This window comes from Saimiri boliviensis, chromosome 9, assembly GCF_048565385.1.
Source record: "Saimiri boliviensis isolate mSaiBol1 chromosome 9, mSaiBol1.pri, whole genome shotgun sequence".
Taxonomy (NCBI): Eukaryota; Metazoa; Chordata; class Mammalia; order Primates; family Cebidae; genus Saimiri; species Saimiri boliviensis.
Window position 1 is genome coordinate 36131879 of NC_133457.1, and position 26601 is coordinate 36158479.

The 26601-nt window shown below is 37.8% G+C and overlaps 1 long non-coding RNA gene across 8 annotated transcripts in view; it reads left to right on the forward strand.

Moving 5' to 3' along the window:
• Nucleotides 1–26601, forward strand: part of LOC141585622 (uncharacterized) — a 998130-nt gene that overhangs the window by 149755 nt on the left and 821774 nt on the right. For all 8 annotated transcript variants that reach the window (XR_012519199.1, XR_012519201.1, XR_012519202.1 and 5 more), the window contains one exon: nt 13133–13257. This is a non-coding gene — a long non-coding RNA (uncharacterized LOC141585622). The remainder of the gene's footprint in view (nt 1–13132; nt 13258–26601) is intronic.

Sequence of the window (26601 nt, forward strand, 5' to 3'; positions counted from 1 at the left end):
TAGTTTCTTTTTGCATTCCTAAGATTATTGTCTTAGTAAAACCAGCACAAAAATGTCTGTACTGATGAGCATCTTACAGTTCAGATCATTTGGATATTTTCTGGGGATGTGTGGCAGGTGGTTGGAGGGTAATGAGGTGGAAGAGGCTTTTAAAGAGGACCTATTAACTATGGATTTTGGAAAAACATGATTTTGTTGTTTAATTTATACAGATTTACAGATAAAATATAGTTTTAAGTAACAGGAAAAAAGAGAAAAACTTTCTCTTTCAAAATTAGCACTATACTTTTAAAATTATGGTTATTTATTTTAATGACAACATAGGTTTATTAACCAGGGTACAGTGATTACTGTGATAAGTAGACCTCACGTGTGTGTGTGTGTGTGTGTGTGCGTGTGTGTGTGTGTGTGTAATAGGAGCTTATTTCATATTCATCTAATGGTAGTGGAAATGTGAAAAGTCAGCAGACAGCTCTCATCTACCCATTCAGAGACCTAGGTAATAGAGGTTCTTCTACATATTGGCTTAAAAGAAGGCCTTTTTTTTCCTTTTAGATATTCTGTAGGGAAAAAAAGCAGAGCTGAGAATGCACAGAAATTTTCATGTGCCAAGTTTGGAAGTGGTATGTATAATTTCTCTTTATATTTGATTGGTTGGAATCCCACTGCATGTTCCTATCTAATTTCAAAGGAGTCTAGGTAATGTAGTTGTTTAGCATGGGTTCCCTAGAAAATAGAATCTGAGGCAAGGACTTAGTACTAATGCTTTATTTGAGAGGTATATGTCCAGAGCAGCAAGAATGAGAGGAAAGGGAAGCAAGGCAGGTAAGGATGGTAAGCCATACAAGCTACTATATTGATTGTTACTTCACAATAACCTGAAAGAAATAGCAGATCATGCAGCAGGTCAACCCACTCAGGCTGTATGGCAAAATCAGGAGTTAGAACATTCCAGTAGAGTGAGGGATGAAAGAAGAATTTATCTGCCTGGCCCGCCCTCATTTCTTGATTACTACTGGTCCAAGTTTGCCCTACAAGGAGTTAACTCCTCAACACTACTTGTTTGTATCATCAGATATCTTCAGCAGCTTCTCAGAAGTTAACACCAATGCTCTATAGTGTACTGTTTCATCTGAATCTGAGTCAAATGGAAAATGGCAGAAAACAAAGACTCTCGAGTGTGGCTGGTTACCCTCAGACAGCAAAACTTTGTGAGTTTATACACTGCATACAATGGTCATGGTGGCAGCTGCCTCAAAGACAGCTGAAGCCAATGCAATCTGAAAATTTGGCAGAAAGACTTACGTAGCACAGCCCTTGCAATATTTGGATCCATTTGTGTCCTCCAATTGTATCTGTTTCTTAATCTAAAATATGGGAGCAACTTTTTTTTTTTTTTTTTTTTTTTTTTAGTTAGAACAAGAGATGTCACATTCTCCTGGAAAGTGGAGACACAAGTTCAACTAGTGCATGGTTTGAAATTCCTTCAAAACTGAGGCTGAAGTGTAATTGTCGTTATGGTGGTGTTAAGAGGTGGGACCTTTACGAGGTGATTAGGTTATGGATGATTCAACCTCATGAATGGGTTAATGTTATTATTGTGGGAGTGGCTTATTTATCTCAGGAGTTTGATTTCTCTGTCTTGTACATGCACTTCCTCACCATGGGATGCCTTCTGCCATGTTATGATGCAGCAAAAAGACTCTTACCAGGGGCAGCCCCTCTATCTTGGACTTCCCAACTCACGAACAGTGAGTCAACTAACTTCTGTTGTTAATAAATTATCCATTCTGTGGTATTCTGTTAGAACAAATCAGATTAGTTTCAAGTTTGCAAAGAGCTTTGTTCACCCTTTGTTACTATACACAATAGAATTGTATTGTTCATTCTTTGAAGTAGTTGCAGTTTTTCATGTAGAAGCAAGGGAAACATTAATCTTTTTGTCATAATTTCTTTCTACTCCTTCAGGGCCTTATTCAAGCCTCACCTCCTCCAGCAAGTCTTCCTTAAATTCTTTAGTTTATGGCAACCTTCTCTTACATCTCACAGAAACTGTTGGTCATCTTTTTATTACTTTCACTGCAAAATAATTTTTACAAGTGAATGAAAATTTTTAAAAAATTACCTAAAGCCCTGTCATTTCAACACATGAAACCAGTTTCATTTTTCAAAATTACATCTAGCCTTTGTATGCATATCTAATTTGTATCGCATTGGAGATTTTTGTAATCATGGCATAGAGATATATTTATAGTTGTTCCCCACTTGACATTAATCCATGATCACCTTTTAAAGTTGCTACATAATTTTCATGATTTTATTTTTAATGTTGTTTCTCATCACCTCTTGGATATTTCATAGGCATTTTACAATTAATATGTCTTAAAGTGAACTCAGCTTACCATTTTACACTACGCCACTAGACGGAAAAAGTCTTCAGCCTCTGTCTTTCTTTCATTTGGTATCCCTACTTCAAGTCACTCTAAAAGCTGAATCCTTCTACGGCCTAAATATTTTATAATGATAAGCTCTTTTTTCCAACTTTGCCACTGCATCAGGCTTACTGAGGCTCACCAGTCCAATTGCAATAGGCTAATTCTGGCTACTACTAGTAGGCGGTCTTCATGGTTGGTTCTTCTGATGGATGCCCCAAAATTTTTTTTTTAATTAAAATTTGATCCTATTACTTCTCTGCTTAAAAGCATTCAGTGATTTTCCTTTGTCTGTGAAGAAGTTGTTAGTACTTAAAACTAGGGTTATTTTACACAAACATGTAGATTTCTGGTTTCTCAAGGAATTAAAAATTCTACTGCAATGTGGGCTGGATTCCAGGATGGTAACAAAAGGGTGAAGCTGAGTAGAGGCTGTTCCTGCAGACAGGGCAAGTGCTGGCAATTTGGCAAAGAGCCCCCAAATCTGTTTTGTTGATGTTAGCTCCGTGGCTTCTATGGGCTTTTGAGTTCAGGATTCCCTGCTGTCCTGGCTACAGTTAAACTCGTCTGCATGGCACACAAGATTCTTATCAGAGGCCCTGCTGAGTTCTTTAGCCTTATTCTTCCATTAATCAAGAAACATGGCCAGGGGCAGTGGCTCACTCCTGTAATCCCAGCACTTTGGGAGGCCGAGACGGGTGGATCACTTGGTTAGGAGTTCAAGACCAGCGTGGCTAACATGGTGAAACCTTGTCTCTACTGAAAATACAAAAATTAGCCGGACGTGGTTGCAGGCACCTGTAATCCCAGCTACTCAGGAGCCTGAGCCAGAGAATTGCTTGAACCCACTAGGAAGAGGTTGCATGAGCCGAGATCATGCCAATGCACTCCACTGTACTCCAGCCTGGGTGACAGAGACAGACTCTGTCTAAAAAGAAAAAAGAAAAAAAAAAAAAGAAAGAAACAGAGTGTGGCTCTTCAAATGTGCCGTGGGCTACTCTTCTCTCTGTGCCTCATCACCTTCACATCTAGTGGAATCTCTTTTTGTTCCTTGAAAACTTTACTGCATTGTCACCTCCTTTATGAAGGCTTTCCTGATTTCCCAAGCTTTCCGGGAGCAGAAGGATCTAGAAAACAATTCCACTTCTCCCTCTATTCTACAACTAGTCTTTCCCTCCTCAGGCTAGGAAGGCAGGCCAAGAAATTTCCATTTGTTGTTTCTCAGTGTTTCCTCTTCTTGCTTCATCAACTGCCTCTTTTTGTGAGGCTCCCTTCTCTGCTTTCCATCTTCGTAAGCCTTCCTTTTCAGTTTAATCCAGCAAACTCTTAAAGAGGGGCTGATAAAGGCACTGGATGCTGAAGGGGAGTTTGTGAAGAGTGAAGGACTCCTTGTGTGGTAGGGTTTAAATCCTGGTGGGACAAATGGAGGTCTGGTAATGACAGCGTGACCAGGTGCTTTACATGAGGTATAGACAATGTGCTGTGAAAGGCTGGAAGAAGGGATGCTTTCTAGTCATCTTTGGCAAAGGGAAGAAGGAGGTGATTGCTTACATTTAAAAGGATTTCTTAGGAGGATAATGGAAGCAGGTGTTGTTCCTCATGACTTCATTTCATATGTTCTTTTCATCTCTACATAGCCTTCTTATCCACTCCAATATTTCATTTTAGAGTGTCAGAGTCAGGTGTTCTATGGGTTTGAATTTTACTTCATTACTTTATATCATTGAGAAATTTACAGGCTACTTAACCTCTTGATGTCTCAGTTTCTTCCTCTTCAAAATGGGAGAAATAATAGTACCTACTTCATAGAACTGCTGAGAAAGTTAAATGAGATCTTTATATAAAGCATTCAGCATATTGCCTTTCAAAGAATAAGTATGCAATGAAATTGAGATATTATTAGCATTATTGTTTGGTAACCTCCCAATTTCTGATAATTACAGATTGGGAAGTCACCAGAACATGATGTGGGAACACATGTTCTAATGTTCTAGTGACTTCCAAATCTATGATTATAATAATTTCAGCTGATATTATTAAGAGAAAGTCTTGTGCAGTGGTTAAGTATGCAGACTCTGGAGCCAGACTGTATGGGTTCAAATTTGTTACTTCTTGCCTTTGCAAGCTGCTTACCTGTTCTGCATTTGTTCCCTCTGGAAAATGGAAACAATAATAGTAACTATGATACAAGGTTGTTAGAACGATAAAGTGAGTAAATATATATAAAGTGTTCAGAGCAGTGTCTGGCACATAGGAGGGGCTAAATTTTTTTTAGTTTCTTATTTTTATTGAGATAGGCTAAGAGCTTCGTATGTGTTATCCCAGGAATCCTGATCTATCTTTATACTATAGAAGTGTAATAATAATTCTTAATGTACAGATTAAGAGACTGAGGCATGGAGAGTTTAAGTAGCTAGCTCAAAGCACATACCTAGTAAGTGGGAGAACTAGTACTTAGATCCAGGTATTTGTGAATATCTCTCACTTCCCCTCTCCTGACTGCCAAACCACACATCCAGTGGTGTAGGGAGCACCTCTTATGGTTCTCTCATGGCTACTTTATATTTAACATTTCCAAAACTGATCTCATCATATCCCCTTCTGAATCTGCTTTCTCCTAGGGCTCACTATCTTTGTAAATGGGGTTTTCCATGCTCTAGCTGCCCAAGCTAGAGAACTCAGGGTTGTGCTTGATTATACATACCTCTTCATTCTCACTTACTCAATCTACCACAATACCTATGCCTTCTAACTCCTAAGGGTCTCATATCTGTCCATTTTGCTACACTTTTGCTGCTACCACCCTAGTTCAAGTCACCATCATTTCGAGTAACTCAATTATCCTCCAAGTGAGCTATATAATTGCTTAATGAGGCTCAGAATATTATTTGCATCTGGATTCCTTTTAAAGCACGCTCTATCTTAATTGGAAGAATGATTAAAATAGAGAACCCTCCCTCCAGCACAGACCCAACACTCAAGTCGTATCATGGTTGAGAATACTAGGTAATATCGAGACTTCAGAGCAGAAGGAAAGGTTTTTGTTTTTGTTTTATGAGTATAGGGGAAAGAATTCTGTGGTTAAATACCCAGCAAGGAAGAGGTGTTAAAATACTCACTTCGATAGGAGGAAAGAGAAGAGAAAAGAAGCAGGGGTGAAGAGCCAGAAAATGGTAAGAAGATGTGGGGCCAGTAAAAATTCAAGGCATGGAGAGTCAAGACATATTTTTGGGAATGCTGTAGCTTGATTGTTACCATTATTTGTGTTGCTATGAAATAATCCTTCCTTCTCTCGTATGAAAATTTTCAAAATCTTTTAGCAACTTTTTGAGACTACACCTGTTCTGTGGAAACTAGAGAGCTACTTTTGTGTGTGGGTTAGTGCAGTATGTCTCAGAGCCCAGATGGCAGAGGAGGCTATGAGAAATAGGCCTGCAGGAATTCGCAAAAATTTTGGAGTAAAACCTTGACCTTTTACTAGGCCATGGAATTGTTTGGGGCTTGAGGCAATTATTCCTACATCTCTGAAGAGACGAGAGGCCCAGGCCGACATTTAACTTACATTTGATTGTACCTAAAGTCAATACTTTTTGTATGATGAAATGATATCCAAAAGGGGCATGTAAGTTCAGAATTTATTTTCTTTGTGACCACATAGCTGAATAATTAGTTGTGTTAATTTCAGGATTAATGACCTTTGTATAAATTAGAAACAGATTTGAAAATGGCATTCCAATGAACTGGATTTTATTCACAGGTCTAACTCTAACTGGATTCTAAGGAACTTGCCAATGGAAAGTATTTAACTTTTCTTTGACCTCATGTTCCTGACCAGTAGAATGAGAGAGTTAGGTCAACCATTGTTTTGTAAACTTCGCTCTATCTACAGTAGTTGTGGAATTTTCATTTTTCTATCCATTTGCAAAAGACATTCATAGACAGGATGGCTATATGTTCAGGTTCAGCTGGTATATCCCAGTTTATGTTTGTTTTTGGTGTAATTATTAAGTGTCTCATTTTACTGTAGAGAATGTCCAGATTTAAATAATAACATTTATAGTTACCTTATTAATAGGAGTTCCTTCTTTGAATAGAAAATTTTAGGTTAAATAATTTTAAACAGGTTTCTTGACTGCTAAACTTTGCAAATCCTTTATTATGCTAATGTGCCTTATGATTCTCTAAAAGAGGAAGTATAGTTTCTAGCATTTTGGCTTTGGAATTCTTATTTTGCTTCTTATGTTAATAAGTTAATGGAACTTAGAGTATGAAATCATCTTAATTCAGCAAATACTTAATGAAAGTACTATGTGCCAAGCCTTGGACGAGACAATGAAAAGATACAGTGACAGAACCCAACCTGCCACAAAATCACTTATAATCCAATCCATAAGTGAAGTGAATGGCAGTGGGGATTGACAGTACACAGAGTTGCAACTCAAGGTCACATTCTAGCTTTCATATTGTGCTATGATACTATGTAATTAGAGACCAAGATAAGGCACCGTAAGTCCAAAGCCCAAATGAATAGTTTAATTTGTTAGCACTATGTATGTCAAGTGAAGTTTTCTGACTCAATTGTGAATGAAAACGCTTGATAAATCTTTCAGAATATTCATATAATGGCCCAGAGAAGCAATATTTTCTTCTTCTTCTTCTTTTTTATTTTTGTATTTTCATGACTATGCAAGACGATCTTATTTTAAAATTTAGTCTTAACAGTTCCCAGGAGGAGATGACTGGTAGTGTTATTTCTAAAAAGATATTAAAAATATTACTTTTGGGAAAGATGCTGTAGGTGAAGATTGTGATTAGAAATTTTCTCAAAGATTAACTTTCTCTCTCTTTCTCTTTCTTTTTCTTTCTTCTTTCTTTTTGAGATGGAGTCTCACTCTGTCTCCCAGGCTGGAGTGCAGTGGTGAGATCTCGGCTCACTGCAACCTCCGCCTCCTGAGTTCAAGCGTTTCTCCTGCCTCAGCTTCCTGAGTAGCTGGGACTACAGGTGCACACCAGCACACCTGGCTAATTTTTGTATTTTTAGTAGAGACGGGGTTTCATGATGTTGGCCAGGATGGTCTCTATCTCCTGACCTCATGATCCACCTGCCTTGGCCTACCAAAGTGCTGGGATTACAGGTGTGAGCCACCGCACCTGGCCAGATTAATTTTCTAGTAGAATTGTTTTGGTTAACAATGACACCACCTAATGATACATAATTTTTTTTTAACGTATTAGTTTCTTATAACAACCAGATTGTATTAGTATTCCCCATTACAAAAGAGACTGAAACCTACAGACGTTGAGTAATTTACTACTGAAGTTTTAATTGCTGATTAATCTCAGAACCAAGTTTTAAATTCTGGATGGTTTTTCTTTAAAGCCGTTATCCTTCTTTGTTACTAAATGTAAATGTCATCAGATATGTGAGAGGGCTGATTGTGAAGGTATCTTCCCAACTCAGAGTTCAGTGATCTCACTTTAATTCCCCAAAGTCAGTTATGGGTACTTGTACCGTGGAAATTAGTAAAGTCTCCAAATTAGAGCTTCTGTCACCATCCCCTAGGGCTGTTTGTGAAACAATTACCAGCACACCACTGGCTATATACACATTTGGAAAGCTGTTTGAGTATTGCAGGTATTCACTTGGGGAATTGTTGGTAATGTTTTCTTAATATCTTTATCAGATAAGGATCCCTTTTGGCTTGAATTGGAAGAGGATATACAAAAGAGAATTCTCATGATTACTGAAATATTGAATTGGGGAGGATTTCAGAAAATTTAGTACTTCATCCAGGCACTTCCTTTTAAGAACCTTTGGGAAGGGTTACTGTCTAACCACAATTCTGCTCGTAGTTCTTAATTTCCAAAACCCATTATTTGTGTATTTGTCATAACAATTATCACACTTTGAATTCATGTTCTAGTTATTTATGTACGCATATTTTCTTCCTGTCAGACTACAAGATCCATGATAGAATCCATGCTATTTGAGTACTACTACAACCCCAGAGAGTGTCTGGCACTGTGATTTTTCAGTGATTGAGTTCAATATTGATTAAATGAATAACTTTATTTTTTCTGTTTCAGACACTATGTGATGGTTTAGATAGAATGGTGAAAAAATAATTTAATAAAACACATCATATTCTGATCATAAAGATTTTCTTAAAACAGATCATCCTGTGTATCAGTCTACTGAAACCATGAATCCATTTATGATGTTTACTATTCTATACTTGAAGATGTAATTCATTTATTTTTTTCTTGCTGTAAGTACATCTGAAAGACTGACTTTTTGAGGGAGGGGGCACTTTTAAAACCTGTACTCAAGTAAGTACCTATGAGTTTGTATTTGTAATCTTAGCTTGAGACATAACTTTTTGGCTCTTTTCTACTATTAACACGGACTTTATTAGCATTTAGTAAATAATTTCTTCCCCCCAAATAGCCCTTTTAGTTTTAGGTTACAGATTCTATTTTGTCAGTTTTTTATGTTTTGATGATTTAGAGTTATTCAATTATTTTACATTAAAATTATTTTATTAAAATTTTTTCCTTAATTTAAATATATTTGGAATATTGTTTATAATAGATATGCTTTAGAATTGGTGAAGGGACAGATTTAATCTTTTCCCCTTGCCAATAACCCATCTGGTTGCTACTCAGCTATGGACCAACCGTCATCAGAGTAACCTGAAAATTTGATAGAAATGTAGTATCTTGGGCCCCAGCTCAGACCTACTGAATCAGAATCTGCATTTAAAAAAATATCCCCAGAAGATTTGTATGCACATTAATGTTTGAGAAAAGCCGATCAATTGAGTCTTTTTCTGAAATTCACCCTGTTGCAAAAGCAGCTGACTATAATATATTCTTCAATGCAGACCACAATTTGGAATTCTGATTTATTTGATGCCTTAATGTTTATTGACTGCACCTGGTGTGCTAGGTACTTCAAGGAAAATACAAACCAACCAGTGATTGTTCTGCAATTACTTTAAAATAAGACACAGACAATTTGCTATTTTTTCATTCCTTTGTATTTTAAAAAATATACAGATACACTGAAAGAAGAGAAGAGTTAGTTGAGTAGGAAAGACAGTCTGGTTGAAATCTCACTCAAGAAGGATGTAGCTCATTGTTAAGAGTAAATGAGGGATGTTTCACATTCTGATAGAAATGAAGGGAATTTTGCCAATCGTCTAGATGTTGGGTCTGGGGAAAGCAAACATCTGGATGGCTGAATTTTGTGTAGACAAAAAGTATCTGGACAATTGCTTGCATTTTCCACTTTCCCTCCAGATGTTTAGCATTGTGTTGATGTAGCTCCAATTCATTGCTCTCATTCATGAGTTTTTAGTAGAAAAAGTTCTAAAAGCATTGATTTCACGTCGACGTTGCATTCCTCATGAAAATTATAGTGTTTAAACCTAATACTTGGTCAAGTTTTTTCCCCTTGAGTTAAATTACCATATATATAGTGAATTTAGAGGACATTCTTAGTCACTGTCGTTAGGATGTGATGAAATAAAAAGGATTCATAGGTGTTCAAAATATGCCACCCCCAAATGTGCCATATTGGCATAAGGGTTATTTTAGACTGAAGGCAATTGAAAATCAAAAAAATGCAGAAAGAGCTCTCTGTTCCTCTTCATTAGCTACCACCTAAAAGGCACAGGTTTCCCTCTGTGGAGGTGCTCCCCACCTCCCAAACCAGGAAGAAAGGAGCAACTTTTATTACTGGAGACAGTTTGCATGGAGATGAGTCTGCCTAAAGAAACTTTACTAAAATAATGCTTGTCTTTCATTAGTTTCTCCTGTATATTTTCTGGTTACTTTCTCTCAATTTGTTGTTCCTTGAAGCCCAAATCCATTTTCCATTGTTGAAATGGCAGATAAGTCCCCAAGTCTAACTGCTTCTTTGAGTTTCACTTCTTGTCTAGAAACACCCATGCTTGTAAAATGGCAATAAATCTGTATAGTGTTTTCCTGTTAATCTGTCTTTGGTCAGTTAAATTTGCAGGGTCTCAGATATTGAACCTGAGAGTAGAGGAAAAATTTTTTTTCTTTCACAGTTTTAACTCTGTTAGTACTTCCTTTAAAAAATTTAATAACTCATTTTAAAAGAGGAAAAGAAGAAACAAGGAAGGAGAAAGATAAAAAGAGAGATATGACGCATGTGGAGAGTCTAAAGCATGAGAATGAGAGTTTTTTGGAATTAGCTGTTTATTCTTCTGTTTCATCTAATCATTACTCAAACTGTCAATGACTGCAGGCCTACTATATGGAGAGATTATTATTGTCACACTCTAAGCCCGCAGTGAGGTCAGCTGTTGGATCAATAACAACTCTGCTCCCTCAGATAACGAATCTAAATGAGAATTGCCACTGTTAATCAGGTATCTCGAAATCCTTGAACAGGGCATGGTGATAAATGATTGCTGACTATTGTTCTCCTTTTAACCTCAGTGGACTTTGCTCACCCATATTTTTAATTAACTAATTTAGTTCAGGACATTTAAAATGCTCAAATCCTTTCAAAATTCTCCCCAGGGAGGTTATTCCTGGAATAGACATCAGGACAAATGCCCTTCCTTTCTTTGTAGAGATATTTTTGGCACATTTTTATTTTTTCTCAGAGGAACACATTTCCAAGGAAGACTTGGGTTTCACATTTCACTTAGCACTTAGTTCTTTACTTCACAGAATGACAGCATTTTAAAATTCAGCAAAAATATACAGTGTTCTTTACGGAGTATTAAACAAAAGTCAAAGCTTTGGAAAATTACAACCCTTCAGTGCAAAGGGATATATTTTCTGCTTTTTTGAAAGTCAATTAGCAATGAAAAATCTTTTAGAAAAAAATGCTCAGTTAAACTGAGGTTATGGACAAGCCTTAATAATTAAAAGATATTCCGAATGTTAAGACTAAGATTTTAGCTTTTAATTTAATTTAATTTAATTTTTTGAGACAGAGTCTTGCTCTGTCACTCAGGCTGGAGTGCAGTGGTGTGATCTTGGCTCACTGCAACCTCCATCTCCCAGGCTCAAGTGATTCTCTTGCCTCAGCCTCCTGAGTAGTTGGGATTACAGGTGCCCACCACCATGCCCCGCTATTTTTTTGTATTTTTAGTGGAGATGGTGTTTCATTATGTTGGTCAGGCTGGTCTTGAACTCCAGACCTCAAGGTGTTCCACCCACCTCAGCCTCCCAAAGTGCTGGGATTATGGGCATGAGCCATGGGCGGCTGGCCAGCAGTTCTGGAAATTATTATTATTACATTTTTTTTTGTGGTCCTTCAACCTGTATTAAATAAAAAAATTTAAAACAAGTTGGAATCTTCTCTACAACATTGAGAATATCTCATGATCATATTGCTGTCAAGTGATTTTGTAAAGCTAGGATTGATGTTATAGTTAATAGAGATAAGGGGTATTCATTTGCATTTTCGCTTTCTAATACCTCTCTCTCATATTTAGAGACTGTAACCAAGACAAAATAATTGAAAACAGTTGATTATTTTGTCTTCTTCACTTGATTGATAAATTAGCAAATGTAGTTAAAATACTTATGTGGGATGGGGTGGGGGGAAAGAATAGTCATAGCCTCTCACTGAAAACTTTTCTGGATATCAAGTCCAGTTTCCCATCTCTAGAAAACCTCCTATTTATGTAAGGCCTGAAAAAACATTTTAATCCCTTTTGGTTATCTAAATGTAAGATATTTTTGTTGTTACCTTTTATAGCATTTATGAACTACCATTTCTAGTTATTTATTGCTTGCAGGAAAAAAAAAAAGGCATTCCAAAATGTAGTTGTGTAAAATAACAGCTGTGGGTCAGGAATTCAGACAGAATTCTATAGAAATGGTTTATCTCTGCTGCATGAAGTCTGGGGCTTTAACTGGGAAGACTCAAATGGCTCAGCAGTGGCTCAAACGAATGGGTGCTTGAATTATTTGGCAACCTCTTTGCTCACATGTCTGGCACGTTGCCCAGGATGGTGTAAAGGCTGGGCTTAGCTGTAGCTGTTGATAAGAATACATACACATTGCTTTTCCATATGGACCGGGCTTGTCATTCTCATACTGTGGTGGCTGCATTCTGAAAGGAAGAAGCCCAAGTCGGGGCACCAGAAGAGTGAGAGCTCTAAGAGAGAAGGTGAAGCTGCATGAGCTTTTGTGGCCCAGCCTTGGAAATCAGAGAACGTTACTTCTGTTCTATTCCATTTATTAAAACAAGTATAGCCCTGCCCACATTCAAGGGAAGATGATACAGGTGTTAAAGTAAACTAAATATGTCCTGAGAAGGACTCCGTAAGTCTATATTTCAATCTTTGTAGATGAACTGTAACCTAGCTTAATAGTCAGACACAATTAAAAACCTAACTTAATAGTATGCACCTGTAATAATGGCTGGGTGTTGGCCAATACCAGTGGCCATACTTCAGCCACTCACGGATTGCTGAATGTTCAACTACATTCAAATAAGGCAAACCCCAACCAATCTTACTGTTTCTGTACCTCATTTCTGATTCCTGTACATCATTTTACCTTTGTCCATAAATTTTGTCTGACCATGAGTTACCCCTGCAGTCTCTCTGAATCTGCTGTGATCTCTAGGGGCTGCCCAATTTAAGAATCATTCATTGCTCAATTAAACGCCTTTAAATTTAATTCAGCTGAAGTTTCTCTTTTATCAGGCGGTGTCATAATCGGGATCCAAAATGGAGTTTCTAGCAAACCCCTGGAGTGCTGAGTGAACACGCAAGGTACCAGCAGGACCCACTTACGTCCACGGATCTCTCAGAGCGGCTAGGGATGGTGGGTAAGTTCACTCTGAGATTTTGGAGCTCCATGGATTTGTTTTTTGAGCTCTCTGAGTTCCTTTGAGCACATTTCTAATCCTAACTGGGTTTGGAGTCATGACACAAACTGGACTGGGTCAAGGAACAGAGATTCGATCTGGGAATTGATGGGCTTGGATCCAGGTAGAGACCTCTTACATCTGGTTGGGTCAGAGAGGGACTGGTAGTAAGCAGTAATATTGCAGGGGTTATAAATTTGGCTTTTGAAAATTCACAGTTTTTTTTTTGTGTTTTACTCCTTTGTTTCATTTTTCTTGTGTGCTTAGGTAGAGAAAAAAATTATTGATTAAGTTAATCAAGAGAACCTGAGAGTAAAGCCAATATTTTAGGTAAAAATGGGATCCTTAACTTCTGGAAAATTGAGCTCCTTCTGGCTTGTACATTAGGCCTGGGAAGCAGTGAAGTCTTACAGAAATGGCAAATTCTTACTAAAGATAACTTACGGAGGACTGTTCTATATGAACAGCAATGCAATGAAGTACATTTAAAAATGAGCATTCTTGGTAAAGTGCCTTTTGGCTAAGAACAGGTTTGGCACTACAGGACATCAACTATTCTTCCTTTTGGAATAATTTGCCTTGCACTCTTTGCTGATGGCTGTAGGTGACAGGATTAGGCATGTACAAGACTGTGGGACATGGGGAGCCTTTTCCTCCTCAAAATGGGAAGTTTGATAGCTGATGGGATGACTGGAAAAGATTCCTTTACTACCAAGAAGCAGCCACCTGAACTTTTCAGTGTCATTGCAGTAGGTGGGTCTTTCTCTGGCCTCCCTGATCATTCACCTTCCCCACCCTGCCACAGGCAATGCTTTTCTCTCTCTTCTTTCCCTTATCTTTTCTGCTACTCAGGGCAGCCATCTTGTCCGGAGACCATATGTTGAAGCTTCTGGTCCAAGGTTGGATTAATAATGATGGGGCCCAACCAAGGGGCAAATTTAAGCCTTGCCAGTTTGATATTGGGTGCTAAGCAGTGTGGCTAATGTCTATGTTTTATCGCTCGTGTTTTACTTGGCCAGAACAAAAAAGATAATTTTCCTTTATGATGTGGCTTGGTCCCAGCATGATGGTGCGGCAAGCTAGGTCACTAGGGCTGCTCAGGGAAAGAGAACCCAGAAGCCTGGCATGCTAGCAAAAGGGTAAGGATTTCTTACCAGTCATATTTCTAGCCTCCCTCTCTCTGTGCAAACACTTGAATGAATCGTCAAAGTCACTGTTTATCTCTTCTGTAAAGTTTTGATTACTGCAAAAAATAATTCTGAGGCTAGCCTTAAACTGATAATATCTGTGCTATGAATTCATTTTTCTGGGTCAAGGGTTACTTTAGGATAAAACTTGGGCTTAGGACCCCATAAGCTCTCTGTTCAAGACGACCCAGCAAGCTGATCAATAACAAACTTTCCTACAGGTTCCTGAAACAAACAAAAAAACTGGATGAGGTCTCCATTTTGTTTTATGTCATTGAGGACTTGACCTTGTAACCACGTGGCAGTATTTTCTCTTGGTTTCTGCCTTCCAGGCAGTCAGGAATTTTAGGTTTATGTCACAGTTAGCTCTAAAAATTATCTTGAGTAGTTAAAAGCCTTTGCAAGCTCAAAATTAACTACTCTAGACTCCTTTTGGAAAGGACAGTGAAGACTGCTCTGTTCTGTTGCTCAGTAGCTAAGATTTTGGTCTTTTACACTGGTGGTCTGGGTTTGATTCTCTGCTTAGGAAGTAGGTTTAATATCTGCATAATCTTGTCTAGTCTCTTCTCCATAGACTTTCTTAAATTTTATGTTCTCTGAGCACCTGGGAGGTTATCTTTGGTAAAGTTCAAAACCCAGAAATATCAGCTGTTTCACCTCGCTAAAATCAGGTTAATAAGAAATTTTAAAAGGACTTTATTAAAGAGTGCTATGGTTAAAACTCAGCTTAATTGAAAGTGGATATTCAAGCTTTAACAGCCTGAACTCCTTGGCAAAAATGGAGGTACCTGAAATCCCTTTCCTGGCCCTGTTCTTTCAAGGGCTCTCTACCCTTGAAAGCCAATAACCAATTAATTAACTTATAAACTGGCAAATGAAAAATCTTTTGACTACTGTAGTAATCTTCTGTTTATCTGTCTATGTAATTATATATGTGTTGTGTGTAATGTTTATATAAAAGAGCTCCAATTGGCTTAAACAAAAATAAACACTCTTAAATATTTTGAAAGCAAAATAAAAACTGCAAGACCTTCTAGTTCATGTAACTTCAGTAAGTTTTAGGAAATAAAAGTAGCTTTAAAGATTATTGATAAAATAAAGACATTTTGTCTAAATTATGCAGGTCAGATATTAGGTTTGCTAAATGCTTTAATGTCGTAAACTGCTTTAGCTTTTGAAAATTATTCAATTTATTTTGGAGACATTAAATTCTAAGAAAGACATGGAGGTATATAGAATTAGCCATCCTCTTAGCTATGCAAAGGTTATAAAGAAAAGAGATTTTATATAAGGCTGTTGAAGATTTGTAAAAATTAATTATAAGAGATTCAGTGTGTGAACATATAGACTAAAGTGAAAATGGCATTATTCAGTTTTTTTTTTTCCACCATACATGGACATTGGAATAGAAGCACAACAGAGTTTTCCTAGAACATTGTTCTGCTCTGAGAGAAAAATTGTTAGGGTTTATAAAAATCTTACCTTATGGTCAAATTAATTAAAATTGAATAGATTTGTAAAATGTTATTTAAAAAACTAGCTTTAACATTAAAATATACTAATCAAAACATGAAATTTGGTTTTCTCTTTTAAAAAGGAGTTTTATATAATATTAAATGGTGATGAAAGGTTTTCGTTTACCTTTTTAGTAAACTATGAAAGAAAAATGTAGGTAGAAGGGAAGGAAAGGAGGCAGTCAGTTGGCCTCATGCTATCTTCATTGGGTCTTGTTTGGAAAACTGAGTCTCCTTTCTACCAGAATAATGTCTTTTCCTTTTTAAAATTTTTTAGTTATCATTTTGGCTAAATGAATGACTTATGGTAACCTAAGATTCTATTTTGTAATAGCCAATGTTCTGAACCCTTGCTATTTAACAAACCTTTCAAAATCAGACTCTGGACTATCATGCTAAATCAGCCAATACTAAATTTGTTTGAATATACAATTTGAATAAACTTCATGGTCTAAGTCACATTACCTATGGTAACCCATTGGTTATCAGTGCTTTGCACCTGGAGAAATAACTGGTATTGAAGAGAATGCAAGTCCAATGTTAAGCATAGACCCATGAAGAACCAGGACGGCTGCCTTGTCCTTCCTGAGTTTGTAAGCTTTTGTAATTAAATGTTCTGCATTCTGTGACTCATCATGGAAAAGATAAAATAATCCAAACTGAATATGCTGATGTGATGACTTATAAATTGTGGAAATAGTTTAAAACCAATGTTTGGTTCCATATTCCTGGGAAAACAAGCAAAGTTTCAGGTACATTTGGCTACCTGAAGGGTCATTTAAACATTTATAAAGGGATTTCATTCAATTGTCGTTTCAGTGCATGTTTTCTGGTTGTATAAAAGCTTTTCCATGCAAGAGGGCTGAGGTTATATAATGGTAGACTTATTATGCTACAGTGTACGGTATATTTTCACCAGGTAAAGAAAGCTTTTTTTTTTTGGAGACCGAGTCTCAAACATCTGCCTTCTGGGTTCAAGTGATTCTCCTACCTCAGGCTCCTGAGTAGCTGGGATTATAGGTATGTGCCACCATGCCCAGCAAATTTTTGTATTTTTAGTAGAGATGGGGTTTCACCATGTTGATCAGGCTGGTCTCAAACTCCTGACTTTGTGATCTTCGCGCCTCTGCCTCCCAAGGTGCTGGGATTACAGGCCTGAGCCACCATGCCCAGCCCAAGGAAAGCTTTTTATGGTTCACTGAGGATAATCCCTTCACAATCTAGAACCTGAAGTTTGGATTTTCTGAGAGCATCAGAGAAAGACGATCCTTGCCATCCATACTACTGCAAACCTTTGAAGCCTTGAACCTTGGGTTCGTAATCTCACAACTGAAAGGGGTCTCTTCATGCTCCTGGAACTGTGCACCCACTGGAACTCTTAACGTAAAATTAACCTGGAAAGTTTCTCCCCAGAAGAAGATGGCATCCTTGATGTGAACGGCCTTTACCAAGATGATGGGTCAAGACTTCTAGTATCTTAAGACTCTTATCTTTGAATATTTTTTCCTTCTTTATGCCTCTATGAACAATAGAAATGAAAAGGGGTCTTTTATGTGCACTTATAGCATATGCTTTTATTTGTGAAGGATTTTGCAGCCAGCCTTATACATGAATAACCTCATGCTTTAATAGATAAAAGATGAAGGCCAATGTAGGTGAGAAACTCTAGTGGTACATAAATTGCCTCATAATCAGTGAAAACTCCTCTTAATCCAACATCATGGATTAATGAGAACATTCCCAGGAGGCCATTAGTCTTCTAGAAGGACATTATTTTTTAGGTCCTTTTCCCATGGAAAAGAGGCAATAATTATAAATGCCTTCCTCATAATAGCCTCCATAGAAAATTCTACTTTAAAGGCTATCATCACACAACAGACTTTTAAGTTCTCTTGTGAAAGTTATGCTAAATAATAGAATTGGCTAAACAGAAAAGTACCAGTGCAGCTGCTGACACTTGTGGTATATGAAGAAATACATCAAATGCAGATTATAAAAATTCAGTTTTAGGGGATTAATGAAAAGACTGCTTAGTCAAGTGAGTAGACTCTTCATTTAGCTCATTTTTGAATCTATTTAATTTTAGGTGGTTTGGTTTAAGGGGACCCTGGGTAAGGAACATACTTCAAACTCTTGTTATCATCCTCCCTATAGTCATAAGAGTCTCCCTGGTACACTGTATTCTCTCAAAAGTTGTATTTTTAATTTAATTAAATTAATTTATTTATTTGAGACTGAGTCTCACTCTGTCACAGAGGCTGGAGTGCAGTGGCACAATCTTGGTTCACTGCAATCTCTGCCTCCCAGGTTCAAGCAATTCTTGTGCCTCAACCTTGTGAGTAGCCGGGATTACAGGTGCCCACCACCATACCTGGCTAGTTTTTGTATTTTAGTAGAAATGGGATTTCACCATGTTGGCCAGGCTGGTTTCAAGCTTCTGATCACTGGAGACAGTGATCCACCCACCTTGGCCTCCCAAAGTGCTGAGATTATAGGCATGAGCCACTGAGCCCAGACTCTTCTCTCAAAAGTATTAAATGTTTTCATGCAGCCATCTCTAGAACATCAAATGGTCTCTTTTCAACTGGAATGACAAAAGCTGAAAGAAATATGTGACCCTGAGGACACTGTAATCTATGAATGACGTGCTGAGATGGGAAACCCAAAATGATGGTAATTGAGAGTGGTGCTAAGGCCCTACATTTTGGTCACACTCTCATCTAAGTGAGAACCTGACCATAAAGGGATATTTTTTAAAAACAAAATTATGGGAGGCCATTATTTTGGACTGCACTCATGTACTAGGCCCCCGCAAACCAAACCAAACCAAACTAAAATGGATTCCTTTGTGCTAAATATGACATAATCAAACTAAGGCTTTTAGAAAACACGTAGATCTTAGAACAGACCAGGTTTTGTTTTTCTCTTTTAAAAAGGATATTCCAGCATAAGGATGGACCCTCTACTTAGTCCTTATTCTCTCCTTGCAAAACCCACTGTTACACTGTTTCCCATTGTGTTTCAAAACCATGTAAGTACATTTATGATAGTGATAGTAACATCAATGATGAAGGTTTTGGTCAGTCTCTCAAAATTGAGAAAATGGCCAAAAGCGGGAATTTCTAAAAAATTATTTATTTATTATAGTTCTGAGGTACATGTACAAATTGTATAGGTTTGTTACATAGATAAACACATGCCATGGTGGTTTGCTGCATTCATCTCCCCGTCATCTACATTAGGTATTTCTCCTAACGTTACCCTTCCCCAATCTTCCCATCCCCTGCTTTCCCTCCCCCGGCCCCCTCACCCTCTGGCAGGCCCTGGTGTGAGATGTTCCCCTCCCTGTGTCTGTGTATTCTCATTGTTCAACACCCACTTATGAGAGACAACATGTGGTGTTTGGTTTTCTGTTCTTGTGTCAGTTTGCTGACAGTGATGGTTTCTAGCTTCATCCATGTCCCTGTAAAGGGGATGAAGTCCTTTTTTTATGGCTGCAGAGTATTTCATGGTGTATATGTGTCATATTTTCTTTATCCAGTCTATCGTTGATGGGCATTTGGGTTGGTTACAAGTCTTTGCTATTGTAAACAGTGCTGCAATAAACATACCTGTGCATGTCTCTTTATAATAGAATTATTTATAATCCTTTGGGTATATACCCAGTAATGGGATTGCTGGGTCAAATGGTATTTCTATTTCTAGGTTCTTGAGGAACTGCAACACTGTCTTCCACAATTGTAGAACTAAGTTACACTCCCACCAACAGAGTAAAAGTCTCCCTGTTTCTCCACATTCTCTCCAGCATCTGTTGTCTCCTGATTTTTTAATGATAGCCATTCTAATTGGCTTGAGGTGGTATCTCAATGTGGTTTTGATTTGCATTTCTCTAATGACCAGTGATGAGAATTTTTTTATATGTTTGTTGGCTGCATAAATGTCTTCTTTTGAGAAGTGCCTGTTCATATCCTTTGTCCATTTTTGATGGGTTTTTTCCTTGAAAATTTGTTTAAGTTCTTTGTAGCTTCTGGTTATTAGCCCTTTGTCAGATGGGTAGACTGAAAAATTTTTTCCACATTCTGTTGGTTGCTGGTTCACTCTAAATGATTGTTTCTTTTGCTGTGCAGAAGCTCTTAAGTTTGGTTCGATCCCATTTGTCTATTTTGGCTTTTGTTGCCATTCCTTTTGGTGTTTTAGTCATGAAGTCCTTGCCTATGCCTATGTCTTGAATGGTATTGCTTATGTTTTCTTCTAGGGTTTTTATGGTGTTGTGTCTTATATTTAAATCTTAAATCCCTCTGTAGTTAATTTTTGTATAAGGTTTAAGGAAGAGATCCAGTTTTAGCTTTTTGCTATTGGCTAGCCCAGTTTTCCCAACACCATTTATTAAATAGGAAATCCGGCCAGGCGTGGTGGCTCAAGCCTGTAATCCCAGCACTTTGGGAGGCCGAGGTGGGTGGATCACGAGGTCAAGAGATCGAGACCATCCTGGTCAACATGGTGAAACCCCATTTCTACTACAAATACAAAAAATTAGCTGGGCATAGTGGCACATGCCTATAATCCCAGTTACTCAGGAGGCTGAGGCAGGAGAATTGCCTGAACCCAGGAGACGGAGGTTGCGGTGAGCCGAGATCGCGCCATTACACTCCAGCCTGGATAACAAGAGCGAAACTCCATCTAAAAAAAAATAATAATAAAATAAATAAATAAATAGGAAATCCTTTTCATATTGCTTGTTTTTGGTCAGGTTTGTCAAAAATCAGACGGTTGTAGATGTGTGGCGTTGCCTCTGAGGTCTCTGTTCTGTTCCATTGGTCCATATCTCTGTTTTGGTACCAGTACCATGCTGTTTTGATTACTGTAGCCTTGTAGTATAGTTTGAAGTCAGGTAGTTTGATGCCTCCAGCTTTGTTTTTTTTTTTCTTGGTTAGGATTGTCTTGGCTATGCAGGCTCTCTTTGGTTCTCTATGAAGTTTAAGGTGTGTGTGTGTGTGTGTTTGTAATTCTGTGAAGAAAGTCAATGGTACTTGATGGGAATAGCATTGAATCTATAAATTGCTTTGGGCAGTATGGCCATTTTCATGACATTGATTCTTCCTAACCGTGAGCATGGAATGTTTTTCCATCTATTTTTGTCCTCTCTTATTTCCTTGAGCAGTGGTTTGTAGTTCTCCTTCAAGAGGTCCTTCATATCCCTTATTTAGTCGTATTCCTAGGCATCTTATTCTCTTTGTAGCAATTGTGAATAGGAGTTCACTCATGATTTGGCTCTCTGTTGTTCTGTTATTGGTGTATAGGAATGCTTGTGATTTTTGCACATTGATTTTGTATCCTGAGGCTTTGCAGAAGTTGCTTATCAGCTTAAGGAGATTTTGGGCTGAGACGATGGGTTCTTCTAAATATACAATCATGTCATCTGCAAATAGTGACAATTTGACTTCCTGTTTTCCTAGTTGAATACTCTTCATTTCTTTTTCTTAACTGATTACCCTGGCCAGAACTTCCAATACTATGCTGAATAGGAGTGATGAGAGAGGGCATCCTTTTCTTGTGCCAGTTTTCACAGGGAATGCTTCCAGTTTTTGCCTATTCAGTATGATATTGGCTGTGTGTTTGTTGTAAATAGCTTTTATTATTTTGAGATATGTTTCATTGATATATAGTTTATTTAGAGTTTTTAGCATAAAGGGCTGTTAAATTTTGTCCAAGGCCTTTTCTGCATCTATTGAGATAATCATGTGGTTTTTGTCTTTGGTTCTGTTTATGTGATTATATTTATAGATTTGCATATGTTGAACCAGCCTTGCATCCCAGGGATGAAGCTGACTTCATCATGATGGATAAGTTTTTTGATGTGCTGTTGGATTCGGTTTTCTGGTATTTTATTGAGGATTTTCGCATGAATGTTCATCATGGATATTGGCCTGAAATTTCCTTTTTTATTTGTGTCTGTGCTTTCTCTTGATGTTGAAGTTAGTTCTTTCTGTCTTTTAATTTTCATTCTAATAGTCAGGCCCCTCTGCTGCAGGTTTGTTGGAAGTCCACTCAAGACTCTGCTTGCCTGAGAATCACCAGCGGTGGCTGCAGAGCAGCAAAGATTGCTGCCTCTTTCTTCCTCTGGTAGTTTCATCCCGGAAAGAGTTCCCGCCAGATGTCAGCCAGAGCTCTCTTGCATGAGGTGTCTCTTAGCTAGGTTTAATGGGGGCCAGGGAGCCACTTGAGGAGGCAGTCCTTGACTGGCTGCTGCCTTTTTTCAGAGATGCCCTGTCCAGCAAGAAGGCAGTCTAGTCACAGTCTGCCTGCAGAGGCCTTGCTGAGCTGCTTTGGGCTCCACCCAGTTGCTGTGTAAACTTTCCAGGGACTTTGTTTACACAGGATAGTTTAGAACTGCCTACCCGAACCTCAGTAATGGTGGACGCCCCTAGTAGGAAATTGTTAAAGCAAACGAAATATGGCTTGAGAAAGACTCCTTACTTCCATATTTCAGTCCCTGTGAATGAACAGTAACCTAGCTTGATAGTCAGACAAAATTGAAAACGTAACTTAATAGTATGCACCTGTAACAATGGCTGAGTATTGACCAATCCCAGTAGCCATTCTTCAGTCACTCAGAGAGTGCTGAATGTTCAAACTGCGTTCAAATAAGGCAAATGCCAAGCTGTAACCAATCTCACTGTTTCTGTACTTCACTTTGGATTCCTGTACATCGCCTGACTTTTTTTGTCTATGAATTTGTCCCGAGCACAAGGCAGTGCTGGAGTCCCTATGAATCTGCTGTCATTCTGGGGGCTGCCCAATTCACTACTATCCATTGCTCAATTAAACTCCTTTAAATGTAATTTGGCTGAAGTTTTTCTTTTATCCCAGGTCTCACCTCTTGATGGGAGCAGCATGAAAAATTTGTGGTCATTTTTTAAAAGCACCATAGCACCCAATTCACAGTTAATTTTTTTTAGAGATTTTTCCCCCCTTTTCTAATTATCTTACAAAAAAGCAGAAGGTATCTGGCACTTATAGGAGGAAACCAGAGGCAAGTCCTGTGTTTTATTAGAAAGTCAAATGCAGGAATACTAACCAATTCCTTTATATTTCTCAATGTAACCCAATATTTCTCATTTGTCATTATACAGTGGGTTCCAGCAAAATACTAGGTAGAAAAAATAATTGCTATGAGAATTTTAAATGAATTGTTCTTTCCAAGGATTCTTGCAGTCAGTCAGGATGGATGTTACATTAGTGTTTTCTCTGATGTAGCCTCTAGCAATCCTTAACTATGGCTCTATTAGCTGTTCATTTGTGGCATGAAATAGATCCAATACAGAGGACTACTTTTGAACTGAGCCATTGTTTAGAATATTAGAACACAAATCAATGCATATTGACTGGGCTTGTGTAGATGTATGTGATAGCATTGCCCTCAACAAAATATGGTTCATTTCTTCAAAACAATGTGTAAAGCTTAAAACAAAAATAAGAAGCAGTTAAGTTTTTCAAGATATTAAACTCTAGGGACTGAGTTAATAAGTTCATTTTTATTTATTTTTTATTTTTTATTTTTTATTTGAGATGGAGTTTCACTCTTGTTAACCAGGCTGGAGTGCAATGGCGTGATCTCGGCTCATCACAACCTCTGCCTCCTGGGTTCAAGCAATTCTCCCGCCTCAGCCTCCTGAGTAGCTGGGACTACAGGCACGCGTCATCATGCCCAGCTAATTTTTGTATTTTTAGTAGAGACGGGGTTTTACCTTGTTGACCAGGATGGTCTCGATCTCTTGACCTCGTGAATCACCCACCTCAGCCTCCCAAAGTGCTGGGATTATAGGCATGAGCCACCGTGCCTGGCCCAATAAGTTCATTTTTAAAGATGCTTGATGCTGTATGAAAAGATGCGACACTTTCTAAAGCAGCTACTTCTGTGTGGATGGCAGTGGGTAAGAGGCCAGAGATGGATAAGAACTATAGGTAACACTCTTATGACACTTTAACGAGCATCTGTCCTCTCTATTGGCACTCAGAAGAAACTTGTAAGTCAAGCACTATCATCCCAAATTTACAAACAAGCAAATTGATATCAGAGGTTCTTTGCAGTACGCTGAAAGTCACTGTCTTGCAGTGGTGGAAAGGAGATTTAAATTCCTCAGACATGATCGCCTCTGGAGAGTCACATCTGATCCTCTTCAAACAAATAAGTACTCTTTCTCTGTGTTCTCATAATATCTTGAAATCTATCTATATCCACCACTTTGTGTTGTAATTGTCTTCTTGTGTGTTTATATCTCCCCACTTGAGTTCAAGAAAGAAGAGAGGTCCTTGTCTCATATATCAGCACCTACTAAGGATTCAACCCAAAGTGACCAGGGAATGCTTGCAGAATGAAAGAATAAATGTAATAGCTGTGGATCATCAGGACGTTATCTCTCCCTGCAGCTGTTGAATTACCATTTTTAGAGAGGCAGTGTGATAATCATTGAACCATCACCTGACATTCTTAGTGGGTGGGGACAGAGCCCTCTCCTGCCCCTCTCACACCTATCTAACTATCTGTAACACGTGTGTGTGTGTGTGTGTGTGTGTGTGTGTGTGTGTGTGTGTGTATTCTGTACATACAAGCCTAAAGGCTTGATTAGATTTAGGTTAAACACTTTTTGAAGTAATACTTTGTGAGTGATATTGTGTAGTTCATATGGTATTTCATTAGGGAGGCACTACTATGAGGTTGTCTTAATGATTCTACATTTCTATATATATCTGTATTATTTGTTGAGGGTTTGTCCAACAGATCTTTTCAACAAAAAGGTACATTTTCTCTTTTGCATTTAGCAAATAATCTGTGTAGTGATATTCTAGTGCTGTATAGAGATACTCTGTTTGATTTAGTGCCTAAATCAATTATATAATTTGGAGACCTTAAATGACCATTTCCAGATTTTAACATTTATTTTTAAAAATTCTTAGTTAACACTTGCTTTTAGAAAAGGACAGACTTTCCCCCCATCAACTGGGGTTGAACTGTACTTGCTCTTAAAAGCTTAATTTTCCCTTTAATTACTAATAATCAAAATAATAAGTTGGAAACTCTCCAGGACATTGGTTTGGGCAAAGATTTCTTGCATAATACTCTACAAGCACAGGCAATCAAAACCAAAATGGTCAAATAGGATTATATCAAGTTAAAACATTTTTGCACAGCAAAGGATATACTCAACATAGTGAGGAGACAGCTCACAGAGTGGGAGTGAATATCTGCAAGCTACCCATCTGACAAGTGATTGATAACCAGATTATAGATGTAGCTGACAACTCAAAAGGAAAAAAAATCTAATAATTCAATTAAAAAATGGACAAAAGATCTGAGTAGGCATTTCGCAAAAGACATACACACGGCAAACAGTTATATGGAAAGGTACTTAACATCATTGATCATCAAAGTGATGCACTTCAAAATTGCAATGAAATAAAATCTTGCTCCAATAAAAATGGTTTCTATCCAAAAGATGGGCAATAACAAATACTGGTGAAGATGTGGAGAAAAAGAAACCTTCTCGCAGGCATCAGGATGGCTCAGTGGTCTAAGGCGCCAGACTCAAGCTCAGGCTTCCCTTGCTGGGGGTTCTGGTCTCCAAATGGAGGTGTGGGTTAGAAAAAGAAACACTCTCACATTGTTGGAAATGTAAATCAGTACAGCCACTATGCAGAAGAGTTTGGAGGTTCCTTAAAAAACTATAACCAAAACTACCATATAACCCATTAATCCCACTGCTAGATCTGTAATTAAAAAAAATCAGTATATCAAAGAGATCTCTGTACTCCCATGTTTATTACAGCACTATTAACAATAGCCAAGATTTGGAAGCAACCTCTATCCATCAACAGATAAATGGATAAAGAAAATGTGGTATATATACATAATGGAGTACTATTCAGCCATAAAAAAGAATGACATCTTATCATTTGCAACAACATGGATGGAACTGGAGGACATTATATTGAGTAAAATATGCCAGGCATATAAAAACAAACTTCACATGTTCTCACTTATTCATGGGAGCTAAAAATTAAAACAATTGAACTTACGGAGATAGAAAGTACAATGATGGTTACCAGACTCTGGGAAAGGCAGCAGGGTGGGGGGCAGGGGGCCAGTGGGGATGATTAATGTATACAAAAGTATAATTAGATAAAATATATAAGATATAGTATTTGATAGCTTATCAAATACTATAGGGTGACTGCTGACAACAGTAATGTATTGTACATTTAAAAATAACTAATAACAATGGTTGATTGTTTATAACACAAAGAAGACATGCTTGAGGTGATGGGTACCCCATTTAGTCCCATGTGATTATTATGCATTGTATGCCTGTATCAAAATAGTTTATGTACCCCGTAAATATATACGTCTACTACATATCCATAAAAATTAAAAATTAAATAAATACACTTTGGGAGGCTGAGGCAGGCAGATTTCCTGAGCTCAGGTGTTCGAGACTAGCCTGGGTAATATTGTGAAACCTCGTCTCTACTAAAATACAAAAAATTAGCTGGGCGTGGTGGCATGTGCCTATATTCCCAGCTACTCAGAAAGCTGAGGCAGGATA